The following is a 13,832-nucleotide window of genomic DNA, read 5'->3' on the forward strand; positions in this document are numbered from 1 at the left end:
CGTCGCATCTGGGTGTAGTTTGTTTTGTGAGTGGTATTTGTATGGTTTGAAGTTCTTCCTACTCCCCGTACGAGCCATGGATCGAATTTGTAGCCGCATTTCTGACGACGCACATCTTTTTGGACGATGTCTAATTATCAGTTGGCGTGACACGATGAAGGCAGAAATCTCATCATCGTGTATGACGTGGTTTACTGAAGCGATCAAATAATAGAGAAAACTGACTTTTCTGTTGTTAGCGAACAGACCAGTGATACAAACCTTACAAGGAAATAACAAGATTCTACCAATCTCGTAGTAATCTCACACATTCGAGACATTTTGCAAGAATTGGTCTCATTGTAAGCGGTTTAACCACGAAGGATGTTTAAAAAGAAGTGTCATATAGTCCTACAGGAAGTAATATGGGTCAGAATTAGAGAAAAAGTTACTGTAACGGTATGTCTGGATATCAACACCCGTTGAGATAGGGGCCAATCTGTCCTCTCAGTCTCATTTGTCTGTTCCGTAGAAGCAGGCACTATAATAGTGCTCTATGTGGTTGCCGCATAGCCTGACATGTCATTACGTTCTCCTTCGCAGTGCCTCACGACTCTTTCAGAAAAACATGGCTCATGGGGTGCCGCCCCGTCGTGCATAAACAACAGTCGTCTTTCTGCAAGCGCAGAAATCGGTTATACACAACGACATCGTTCACGTCAATGGTTGCTACAGGATGTGCATCTGCCCACACATAAATATTGTGATAATTTGCTATGTCTTCTGTTATGAATATTGCCTTATCTATAAATAAAATGGAGGCTGTAACCTGTAGATCATCAACGGCACATATCTATTAATTTTCGGACGTACTCTTATACGAAATTTGTAACACTACTTGTTAAACACTTTGCATGCATATTCTCTCGCTGTTAGCGTCCATGCATATTCACCGTTAGCTGTTTAAGATTATGTGAGCGCGGTTCTGCAGTATTTTTGAAACATTGGAACTAATAGATAATTAAAATAAAAATTGCTTGCATTTTTAAAAATTTGAAGAGTAGTTTCGAGTAATTCTATTTCATTGAACCACATTTTATATATTATAGATTGGCAGAAGAGTTTTATTTACACGTTTTTGCACTATGGTCTTCTGTGCTGTATTATGAACTTGCGTCACGCTTGCTACTTAAAGACTATTAGCATGTTGTTGTTGTTGTGGTCTTCAGTCCTGAGACTGGTTTGATGCAGCTCTCCATGCAACCCTATCCTGTGCAAGTTTCTTCATCTCCCAGTACCTACTGCAATCTACATCCTTCTGAATCTGCTTAGTGTATTCATCTCTTGGTCTCCCTGTACGATTTTTACCCTCCACGCTGCCCTCCAATGCTAAATATGTGAGCCCTTGATGCCTCAGAACATGTCCTACCAACCGGTCCCTTCTTCTGGTCAAGTTGTGCCACAAACTTCTCTTCTCCCCAATCCTATTCAATACTTCCTCATTAGTTATGTGATCTACCCCTCTAATCTTCAGCATTCTTCTGTAGCACCACATTTCGAAAGCTTCTATTCTCTTCTTGTCCAAACTATTTATCGTCCATGTTTCACTTCCATACATGGCTACACTCCACACAAATACTTTCAGAAATGACTTCCTGACACTTAAATCTGGACTCGATGTTAACAAATTTCTCTTCTTCAGAAACGCTTTCCTTGCCATTGCCAGTCTACATTTTATATCCTCTCTACTTCGACCATCATCAGTTATTTTGCTCCCCAAATAGCAAAACTCCTTTACTGCTTTAAGTGTCTCAATTCCCTCAGCATCACCCGACTTAATTCGACTACATTCCATTATCCTCGTTTTGGTCTTGTTGATGTTCATCCTATATCCTCCTTTCAAGACACTATCCATTCCGTTCAACTGCTCTTCCAAGTCCTTTGCTGTCTCTGACAGAATTACGATGTCATCGGCGAACCTCAAAGTTTTTATTTCTTCTCCATGGATTTTAATACCTACTCCAAACTTTTCTTTTGTTTCCTTTACTGCTTGCTCAATATACAGATTGAATAACATCGGGGAGAGACTACAACCCTGTCTCACTCCCTTCCCAACTGCTGCTTCCCTTTCATGTCCCTCGACTCTTATAACTGCCATTTGGTTAGCATACTTCGCCTGAAATGAAGTGATCATATGGCATTGCTGACCGGGAGGCCCCATTCGCGGAAGTTCAGCCGCCAAGCGCTAGTCTTATTTCAGTTGACGTCTGATTGGGCGACTTGCATGCCGGTGATGAGGATGAAATGATAATGAGGACAACGTAACACCCAGTCCACGAGCAGGGACTAAATTCCCAACCCAGCCGGGAATCGAACCCGGGCCTACTGCATGGGAGGCAAGCACGTACTACCTTTTTTTATCTTACATTTTGTTGGTTGTTGATCGTTGTGTTTGATCTTCGCGGACGTCACATGACATCCGTTAAAGTTCGTTTGTTGATCCTTGTACTCAGTTTTTGTTTTTATTGCAGAGGCCAACCAGCTCTCTGACCGAACACGCTGAGCTACCGTGCCGGCTAACCACCCAGCTAAGTAGGCTCACCTATGATATAGTTGTTGATGTACCCTACTACCTACCTCGGGTACACCTTGCACCAAATGAGGTAGGCTGCATAGTGAAATGGTCGGACAAGGTTAGCTATGATCTACCTCACTTGTGCTGTTTTTGTGAATCTGTTTTATGTTTCTTTTACGAATTATGATTTCAGACACAGTGACTTCAAAATATTTCTCTACCATGTTTAAATGCAATTATGTGAAGTTTTTGCAGATGCTGTTATGTTTAATCGATTCAGTAACGGCGGTGTTCACTCTCTCTCGGTCAATGTGGCTTAGGTTTCCGCTTCAACCACTAGCGAGTGCCCAGTAGATCGGACTCTCCCAAAACCTGCTTCCCGATATTTAGCTCTGCGGCGCGGAGTGAGTCATAACATTTTGTTCTTTTCATGTGTCTAAACGTTGCACGTTTATAACATGATGCCTTTTACTTTACAAAGTGTGCTGTAAAAATTTATAATCCATTTCGAGACTGACTGTATGAGTAGCTCTTACAACGGCGGACAACTGTGAATTTTCCAGGTAGTACGTAATTCGAGAGGTGGTAAAAATCTGGTACATTTCGTGAAAATAAGATCACGGCTGTTCACGTGGTCAGTTTCAGTGTATACTCGACGTAAGAAGGTAAACTTTTAGTTCGATTTCATGAAGGAGAGTTATTATTCAGTGATTTATTTAGCGATGTGCGTGAAGCTAATAAGAGTCAATTGCAATAGATAGTTTGGGATCTTATATTGTTTTTGTTGATAGATAAAAGTTCAAAAGTCGGGTGCATAGCATCTGTTACTTTATCAGACGTTATCTTCACATATGGAATGGAAATCAGAAAGATTAAAAAGTAGGTTGGCCTGCAGGTTGGTTACCCATGGACCAGCAGTTAATCGATTCTGTGGACTCCGTGTACCCTGAAACTGGCCCTGATTGGTTTTTCGTCAACGATGGAGCTATCAGATATGTAGCACATCCCCGGATTGATAGCTTAACAATAACATAACGTCTACGCTGCAAACCTCTCCACCCAGAGCAGCGGCAAATTCACGTCTCTCAATGTCTTTCAGAAACTTACGTTGTAGCGCCAACCGTTCCCCTGATTGTCACTTTTTCCTTTGAAAGAATTAAAATGTTCCCAAAAATATCATGTAATATACTTAACGGGCCACTAGGTCTCTAGTTTTATAGTCTCGCATTTATTCCACGAGAGGCAAGAAACGACGAAAGAATCTGCCCTTCATTCACACTGCATTAGCGCTGATTCAGAAACAAATGAGATAGTTAACTGTTTTGCATTGAAACTCCTATTTTTAATTTATCTACACTAATTTTCGGTGATCAGTGCATTCCCAGCTTGTTTATGCTGACGTTAAATAAATTTACATCTCAAAATAAAGAGAAATCTAAATATTAAAGACACAGACTGTAGTTTTTAACACACTATATTTTGAGGTAGCAAAATATCTTTAATCGCTGCTTTAACCAAGTAATACATGTCGCAATTAAATATTCCCCCGCTCACTGAACCATTGTCGGAAGCTGCTAATAAACTTTTATAAATTATGAAAAAAATGTCAAGCTAGTTTTTATCTTACCTTCTGCGTAAAAAAAGATGTATATCATCACCGAGTTAGTACGCAAATTCCTGTCTATCAGAAACAATTATTTTATTTCACAAAAGTCGAACTGACGTAATATGAATGCCTTTATGACAATTTATGTTCCTACACAAAGCCACTTCAGAGAACTTCTACCAATACCGTTGGATATCCTTGGTGAACTTTCTCGTTAGAGTACCTTTGTCAACAACAAAGATTCTAGTGATATGAATGAAATCGTTGACTGTTTAACGCGGAAACCCCCCCCCCCCCCCAATCCCCTTCCCCCTACCATGCTCCCTCCTTTCCAGATAACACCAGTGAGAAGACGTTGATGTTGCGAGTAATTTTGCATCTACATCTGCATCTATACTCACCAAATCACTACGAAGTGTATGACAGAGAGAAATCCCCATTACACCACACATTAAGAGAATTTCTTCTGCTCCATACTCGAATGGGGAAGAATGATTGCTTGGATGCTTTTGTGCGTGCTGTGATTAGTCTGCTTTTGGTTCGCTGTCTCTGCAAGATGATAATTATATTTGCTTTGTGGGGTGCTGAACTGCATGGTGATCAGCGCTCGTACAAAGTCCCACTCTTTTCATAGTTAAGTCTCGCCACTTTCCCGAACGATGATGAAATGACTATGACAACACAAACACCCAGTCCTCGAGCGCAGGAAATCCCCGATCCGGTCGGGAATCGAACGTGGAACCCCATGATCCAGAGGCAGCGGCGCTAAACCACGAGCTGTAGACTCCCTGCAAGAGTGATAGGCTCCCTACTTACGAGGCTGTAGTACACTATGTGATCAAATGTATCCAGACATCCCCCAAAACATAGTTTTTCATATTAGGTGCATTGTGCTGCCACCTAATGCCAGGTACTCCATATCAGTGACGTCAGTAGACATTAGACATCGTGAGAAAGCATGGAACTCACTGACTTTGAACGTGTCAGGTGATAGGGTGTCATTTGTGTCATACGTCTGTACGCGAGATTTCCACACTCCTAAACATCACTAGGTCCACCGTTACCGATGTGATAGTGCAGCGGAAACGTAAAGGGACACGTAAAGTACAAAAGCGTACCGGCCGACCTCGTCTGTTGACTGACATAGACCGCCGACAGTTGAAGATGATCGTAATGTGTAATAGGCACACATCTATACAGACCATCACACAGCAGTTCCAAATTGCATAAGGATCCATTGCAAGTACCATGACAGTTAGGCGGGAGGTAAGAAAACTTGGATTTCATGGTCGAGCGGCTGCTCATAAGCCACACATCACGCCGGTACATGCCAAACGATGCCTCGCTTCGTGTAAGGAGCGTAAACATTGTAAGATTGAACAGTGGAAAAACATTGTGTGGAGTGACGAATCAAGATACACATCGTGTAAGGAGCGTAAACATTGTAAGATTGAACAGTGGAAAAACATTGTGTGGAGTGACGAATCAAGATACACAATGGGGCGATCTGATGGCAGGGTATGTGTATGGCGAATGCCCGGTGAACGTCACCTCACAGCACATGTCGTGCCAACGGCAAAATTCGGAGGCGGTGGTGTTATGGTGTGGTTGTGTTTTTCATGAAGGGGGCTTGCACCCCTTGTTGTTTTGTGTGGCACTACCAGAGCACAAGCCTACATTGATGTTTTAAGCACCTTCTTGCTTTCCACTGTTGAAGAGCAATTCGGGGATGCCGATTGCAACTTTCCACACGATCAAGCACCTGTTCATAGTGCACGGCTCGTGGCGGAGTGGTTACAAGACAATAACATCCTTGTAATGGACTGCCTGCACAGAGTCCTGACCTGAATCCTATAGAACACCTTCGGGTGTTTTGAAACGCCAACTTCGTACCAGGCCTCACCGACTGACATCGATACTTTTCCTCAGTGTAACACTCCGTGAAGAATGGGCTTCCATTACCCAAGAAACCTTCCAGCACCTGACTGAACCCATGCCTGCGAGAGTGGAATCTGTCATCAAGGCTAAGGGTGCGCCAACACCATATTGAATTCCAGCATTACCGATGGGGGGCGAACTTGTAAGTCGTTTTCAGCCAGGTGTCCGGATACTTTTGATCACATAGCGTATATTCTTAGATCGCGAAGTATTGCTCCTTAAAACTGCACAAGTTGCCTGTCGCGGGATATTTAGTGTCTGTCTCCTTGAGTTAGCTGTTTCAGGTTTTTCAGCATTTATGTTACGCTGTACTGTAGGTCACACGAACTTGTGTCCATTAGTGCCGTCCTCCTTTTTTACTTTCAATATCTTCTGTTAGTCATATTTAGTATGGGTGCCACACATTTGAACACAATTCTGGGATGGGTCACACGAGTGCAGTCTCCTTCTTAGACTGATTATATTTTCTCAGTATCTTAGTAATGAACCCCCCCCCCCCCCCCACCCGCGCCAAGTCTACCAACTATTTTACCTATGATTCAGCCTGTATGTGTGTTCATTCCAATTCATTTCCCCATAAACAGTTGCATTCAGATATTAGTATGAGTTTACTGATAGATTTGCAATCGTAGATGACTGTGGATGTTGATTGTTGGTTTGTTCTGGTACGTATTTGACGTAGGTGAAGAATGATAGACATCAGATCACATTTAGTACATGAGCTGTATTCCCCTTTGCTAAAAAGTTTTTTAGATTAGGCAGGCGACTCTCCATCCTATCAAGAAAACGACAGCTGTACGAAACTCAGTAGTATACGCGTCAGATCGAAAGAAACGCCTCCCGCTGATGAGAGTATTACAATTCTAGTGGTTAATTGCCGAAGCTTTCGCAACAAAGTTCTGGGGTTCGAAGTGCTCCTAAAAAGCAGTGAATCTCACTTAATACTAGGTACAGAAAGCTGGTTGAAACCTGAAACCGACAGCAGCTATAGGTTTGGGGAAAATTTAAGTGTATACCGAAAGGATAGGTTAATGGGAAATGAAGGTGGTGTACTTTCGCAATAGACGGGAAACTCAAATAATCCAGATATTAACTGAAGCTGCATGAGAGATTGTTTTGGCAAGACTCAGTATCAGGAGTGGACATAAAATAACTGGAGCCTTCTGCCACCCGCCGGACCCATCTCCTGATGTAACCGAAAACTTTAGAGAAAACTCCAGTTCACTTGTAAGTTCCCCAATCATACTGTAATCGTTGGTGAAGACTTTAACTATCCAACAATTAATTGGGAAAACTACAGTTCTGTTAGTGGTGGGCTTGATAAGACAGCTTGTGAAACATTACTAAATGCCTTATCTGAGAACTACCTAGAACATTTAGTTAGAAACCCTATTCATGATCGAAATATAATGGCCTGATGGCAACAAACAGACCTGACCTCTATGAGGATGTCTACATCGAAACTGGTTTCAGGGATCATGACGCGGTTGTGGCAACAATGATTACCAACGTACACAGGACGACTAAAACAAGCAGAGAGATATGAATATTCAGTAAACTAGGTAAAAAAAAAATTAGTAGTGTCATATCTCAGTGAGGAACTTGGAACTTTCAGCACAGGGTAGGAGTACATGGAGGAACAACGGTTCAAGTTTAAAAGAATAGTGGACCATGCACTGGACAGATATGTATCCAGTAGAACAGCTCATAATGAGAGGGACTCTCCATGGTATACAGTCAATGTAAAGAAACTTCTACAGAAACAGAGATTACTGCATAATTATTGTAAAACAAAGCATAAGGCTATAGATAGAGAGATGCCGAATGAAAGAAATGGTTCAAATGGCTCTGAGCACTATTGGACTTAACTTCTGAGGCCATCAGTGCCCTAGAACTTAGAACTATTTAAACCTAACTAACCTTAGGAAATCACACACTTCCATGCCCGTGGCAGGATTCGAACCTGCGACCGTAGCAGTCGCACGGTTCCAGACTGTAGCGCCTAGAACCACTGAATGAAAGAATTTTGACTGTCAAGAGAGCTATGCGTGCAGCCTTCAGTGAGTACTGTAGCAGAATATTGTCAAATTATATTTCACAAAACCTAAAGAAATTCTGGTCGTATTTAAAGGTTGTTAGTGGTACAAAAATTAGTGTCCAGTCCCAAGTGAATGAGACAGGAATTGAAATCGAGGGTAGCAAAGCAAAATCTGAAATGCTTAGTTCCATTTTCAAATGTTCTTTTACAAATGAAAACTCAGGAGAATTGCCACAGTTTAATCCTCGTAACACTCAAAAGATGATTGAAATCAGTATTAGTGTCAGTGGTGTTAAGAAACAGCCGAAATCGTTGATATTGAGCAAAGCCCCAGGAACCGATGGAATCCATATCAGATTATGTAGTGAATTTGCCACTGAATTAGCCCCTCTTCTAACTATAATCCATCGTACGTATCTCGAAATAAAAATGTGCCCAGTAGTTGAAAAAAACACAGGTAACACCTGTCTAGAAGCAGGGTAGTAGAAGTGATCCACAAAACTACTGTCCACTATCTTTGACATCGATTTGTTAGAATCTTAGCACCTGTTCTGAAATGGCTCAAATGGCTCTGAGCACTATGGGACTCAACTGCTGTGGTCATTAGTCCCCTAGAACTCAGAACTACTTAAACCTAACTAACCTAAGGACATCACACACATCCATGCCCGAGGCAGGATTCGAACCTGCGACCGTAGCAGTCGCTCGGTTCTGGACTGCGCGCCTAGAACCGCAACACCACCGCGGCCGGCCCTGTTCTGAACTCAAACATAATGAGGTGCCTCGAACAGATTGATCTCCATGTCAACCAGCATGGATTCAGAGAACATCGATCATGTGAAACCTAGCTCGCCCTTTTCTCAGTACATTCTGAAAGCTTTGGGTCTAGGTAGTCAGGTAGATGCAGTATTTTTTGATTTTTGAAAAGCATTTGCCATTTCTACGTTTATTGTCAAAAATTCAATCACATGGGGTATCAAGTCAAATTTGGGATTGGATTGAGGGCCTTTTCGTAGGGAGGACACAGCATGTTATCTTGGATGGAAAGTCATCGTCAGCTGTAGAAATAAGTTCGGGTGTGCCTCAGGGAAGTGTGTTGCGACCCTTGCTGTTCATATTGTACGGTAATGACCTAGTGGACAATATTAATAGCAACCTCAGGCTTTTTGCAGAAGATGCAATTACCTATATAAATATTCAGTAAGATCTTGCTAAGATTCCAAAGTGGTGCAAAGAGTGGCAATTTGCTTTAAATGTCCAAAAACGTAAAATTCAGCACTTCACAAAACGAAAAAAATGTAGTGTCCTATGATTACAATATCGATCAGTCACATTTGAAATCGGCCAACTCATACAAATACCTGAGTATAACACTTTGTAGGGATATGAAATCGAATGATCACATAAGTTCTTTGTGGGTAAAGCAGGTGGTAGTCTTCGGTTTATTGGCAGAATACTGGGGAAGTGCAATCAGTCTCTAAAGGAGATTGCTTACAGATAACTCGTGCGACCCATTCTAGAATTCTGCTGAAGTGTTTGGGACCCATACCAGATAGGACTAACAGGGGATACTGAACGTATACAGAGAAGAGCAGCACGAATTTTCACAGGTTTGTTCGATCCGTGGGTGAGTGTTATAGTGATGCTGAAAGAACTGAACTGCCACTCTTGAAGATAGACGTAAACTATCCGGAGAAAGTCTACTAACAAAGTTTCAAGAACCGACTTTAAGTGATAACTCTAGGAATATATTAAAAATCTCTACGCATCACTCACATAGGGATCGCGGGACAAGATTAGAGTAATTACAGCAAGCACAGAGACATTCCCGCTCTCCATACGTGAATGGAACGAGAAGAAACACTAATAACTGGTACTTTCACTTCGGGGTGGTTTGCAGAGTACAGATGTAGATGTCGATGTAAATGCATAAGGGACATTCGGAAAAGGATAACTGTCAATATTCCAAAAGCAGGTATCTCCTTCGCTGTTTGTAATATTATGACCAAAAAATCAAATTTGGTTCCTAATTGTCAACACATATAGACCTTTCTTACACACGGCGTAAATTTATGCGAGTGTAGATCTATCTTGAATGATTTATTGCAGAATATAGTCAAGGGAAGGCAGATATCTCTGTTTAAGAATGCATCATATTGAATCTTGGAATCCGTCGTTCGTAATGTAAGTTTCGGCACAGTGTCGGGCGATGTAAGTTACATACATTTAAGTCATTTCAAGCCGACGTAAAGTCTGAAATAGTTTTGTTCAACGTAAAATAGAGACGTATGAATTACGGAAGAAAATATTCGGCATTATTTGTATTAGTGAATTATGTAATCATTTATTGAAATAATCAGTAAATTCAAATAGCTACATTTCCGTATAAGTTATTATATGCAATTTAAAGGCAAAATAAGTAGTGTAGGCCTTATTGTCCAAAAAAAGTGGACTCTGCTCGGAAGTCTTTCTGTGTGAGTCACGTAGCTTCACAAGACTGATATTTATAAGGAAATATGTCAGATACAAAAATAAGATCTACCACAATGATAATACTCATACTAGAAAGTAGTTTGCCATGTGAATATATCTGACATTGCCTGAATATGTTCAAATGATTCAAATGGCTCTAAGCACTATGGGAGTTAACATCTGAGGTCATCAGTCACCTAGACTTAGAACTACTAAAACCTAACTAACCTAAGGAAATCACACACATCCATGCCTGAGGCAGGATTCGAACCTGCGACCGTAGCAGCAGCGCGTTGCGGACTGAAGCGCCTAGAACCGCTCGGCCACAGCGGCCGGCGCCACAATAGGAGAAAGTATCGTAATCAGGTGATTAAATATAAATTATACAAGAATTTAAAACTTCCCACAAAACTTTTCAAAATTTTGTATACGTTTATCTTTACTATTTGGACAAGTTACCTAGTGTGACGATGCTGTCTATATATTTTATCTTTTACAATTAACTTCTACGACCGGCATGGCAGAGCGGTTCTAGGCGCTACAGTCTGGAACAGTGTTACCGCTACGGTCTCAGGTTCGAATCCTGCCTCGGTCATGGATGTGTGTGATGTCCTTAGGTTAGTTAGGTTTAAGTAGTTCTAAGTTCTATCGGACTGATGACCTTAGAAGTTAAGCCCCATAGTGCCCACAGCCATCTGAACCATTTTTGAACAATTGACTTCAAATTTAACTTACATGGTATGTTGCACTATGAATATTTTACTATTTTGAATAAGCATGTTATAATTATGCGCTGTTAAGTGAAAACAAACATTTCTGATTTCCTTCTTCAGTTTCATAGGCAAATCTCTGCTTGAAGTTACTGCCTGTAACGGTAGTAATTATATGGACGCTTCAGTGTACGAAGTCAGTTAAAAATTTCGGGAACTTCGTCTATAAAGTTTTTCTACCCTTACCTTTCACTTATTGTGCATGGTCTCCGTCGTAGTACTCTTCTCAATTGGTACATCACTCCCAACAATTTTCCCCTTCAGGAAGCAGTCTTGGTACGAGTCTGCGTGAAGCGCCGTCTGAGAATTTTCTTTTATCTCGTCTATCGTTGCAAATTTTTGCCCTTTCAACGGGGTTTTCAACTTTGGAAATAAAAAAAGCCCGCAAGGACCAGGACTGGAGAGTACGGAGGATGAGACAGCACACTGATTTAGTTTCAACGGGGGATATGTTGAATGGGTTGGGTGGTTTCTTAGGCTAGGAGGTTTGGAACAGCACAAACCGAGTTTCAGTCTCAAAGGATGCAGGTCAAACACAGAATAAGAGTAGACCTAGAAAACATCGGTATTATAGTTGTAAATTGTCGTAGCTGTGTTGGGAAAGAACCAGAGTTCCAAACATACATAGAAAGCAGCGAAAAAAATTGTAATAGGTACTGGAAGTTGGCTAAGGACGGAGATAAGTTCAACCGAAGTTTTTACCAACGACCTAATTGTATTCAGGAACGATGGATGAAACTAAGTCGGAGATGGCGTGTTTGCTGCTGTCGGAAGTTGTTTATGATGTACTTAAATTGAAGCAGACACTTGATGTAAGTTAATACATAAGGGTTATACTCTAAAGCCGGAATAATTTAATAATTGGTTCATTTTACCAACACCCTGACTCAAATGAATAAGTTGCTGAGTCACTTTTCAAATAGGTATCCGACCCATACAGTTACAGTTGATGATGACTTCAGTTTACCCTCGAATATTGATGAAAGTAAATTTTTGATGTCAGTGGTCGACATAAACCACCGTCCGGATCTGTAATAAATGCTTTCTCCGCAAATTAGTTTAAGCACTTAGTTCAGCAGCCCACTTGAAGTTTAAATGGTTGTGATAACAGACTAGATCCTTTAGCGACAAATACGAGGTGCATTCAAGTTCTAAGGCCTCCGATTTTTTTTCTACTTAACTACTCACCCGAAATCGATGAAACTCGCGTTACTTCTCGACGTAATCGCCCTGCAGACGTACACATTTTTCACAATGCTGACGCCATGATTCCATGGCAGCGGCGAAGGCTTCTTTAGGAGTCTGTTTTGACCACTGGAAAATCGCTGAGGCAATAGCAGCAGGCTGGTGAATGTGCGGCTACGGACAGTGTCTTTCTTTGTTGGAAAAAGCCAAAAGTCACTAGGAGCCTGGTCAGGTGAGTAGGGAGTATGAGGAATCACTTCAAAGTTGTTATCACGAAGAAACTGTTGCGTATCGTTAGCTCGATGTGCGGCTGCGTTGTCTTGGTGAAACAGCACACGCGCAGCCCTTCCCGGACGTTTTTGTTGCAGTACAGGAAGGAATTTGTTCTTCAAAACATTTTCGTAGGATGCACCTGTTACCGTAGTGGCCTTTGGAACGCAATGGGTAAGGATTACGCTCTCACTGTCCCAGAACATGGACACCATCATTTTTTCAGCACTGGCGGTTATTCGAAAGTTTTTTGGTGGTGGTGAATCTGTGTGCTTCCACTGAGCTGACTGGCGCTTTGTCTCTGGATTGAAAAATGGCATCCATGTGTCATCCATTGTCACAACCGACGAAAAGAAAGTCCCATTCATGCTGTCGTTGCGCGTCAACATTGCTTGGCAACATGCCACACGGGCAGCCATGTGGTCGTCCGTCAGCATTCGTGGCACCCACCTGGATGACACTTTTCGCATTTTCAGATCGTCATGCAGGATTGTGTGCACAGATCCCACAGAAATGCCAACTCTGGAGGCGATCTGTTCAACAGTCATTCGGCGATCCCCCAAAACAGTTCTCTCCACTTTCTCGATCATGTCGTCAGACCGGCTTGTGCGAGCCCGAGGTTGTTTCGGTTTGTTGTCACACGATGTTCTGCCTTCATTAAACTGTCGCACCCACGAACGCACTTTCGACACATCCATAACTCCATCACCACATGTCTCCTTCACCTGTCGATGAATTTCAATTGGTTTCACACCACGCAAATTCAGAAAACGAATGATTGCACGCTGTTCGAGTAAGGAAAATATCGCCATTTTAAGTATTTAAAACAGTTCTCATTCTCGCCGCTGGCGGTAAAATTCCATCTGCCGTACGGTGCTGCCATCTCTGGGACGTATTGACAATGAACGCGGCCTCATTTTAAAACAATGCGCATATTTCTACTCTTTCCAGTCCGGAGAAAAAAAAAAATCGGAGGCCTTAGAACTTGAATGCACCTCG

The 13,832-nt window shown here is 41.9% G+C and overlaps 1 protein-coding gene across 1 annotated transcript in view; it reads right to left on the bottom strand.

The window, feature by feature from the left end:
- LOC126284284 (armadillo repeat-containing protein 2) overlaps positions 1-4,370 on the bottom strand; it is a 168,381-nt gene extending 164,011 nt beyond the window's left edge. The window contains exon 1 of the mRNA XM_049983110.1: positions 4,182-4,370. The gene's annotated coding sequence lies outside the window, so the exon portion shown is untranslated. The remainder of the gene's footprint in view (positions 1-4,181) is intronic.
- Positions 4,371-13,832: the final 9,462 nt, after the last annotated feature.

The sequence above is a fragment of the Schistocerca gregaria genome, chromosome 8, assembly GCF_023897955.1.
Source record: "Schistocerca gregaria isolate iqSchGreg1 chromosome 8, iqSchGreg1.2, whole genome shotgun sequence".
Taxonomy (NCBI): Eukaryota; Metazoa; Arthropoda; class Insecta; order Orthoptera; family Acrididae; genus Schistocerca; species Schistocerca gregaria.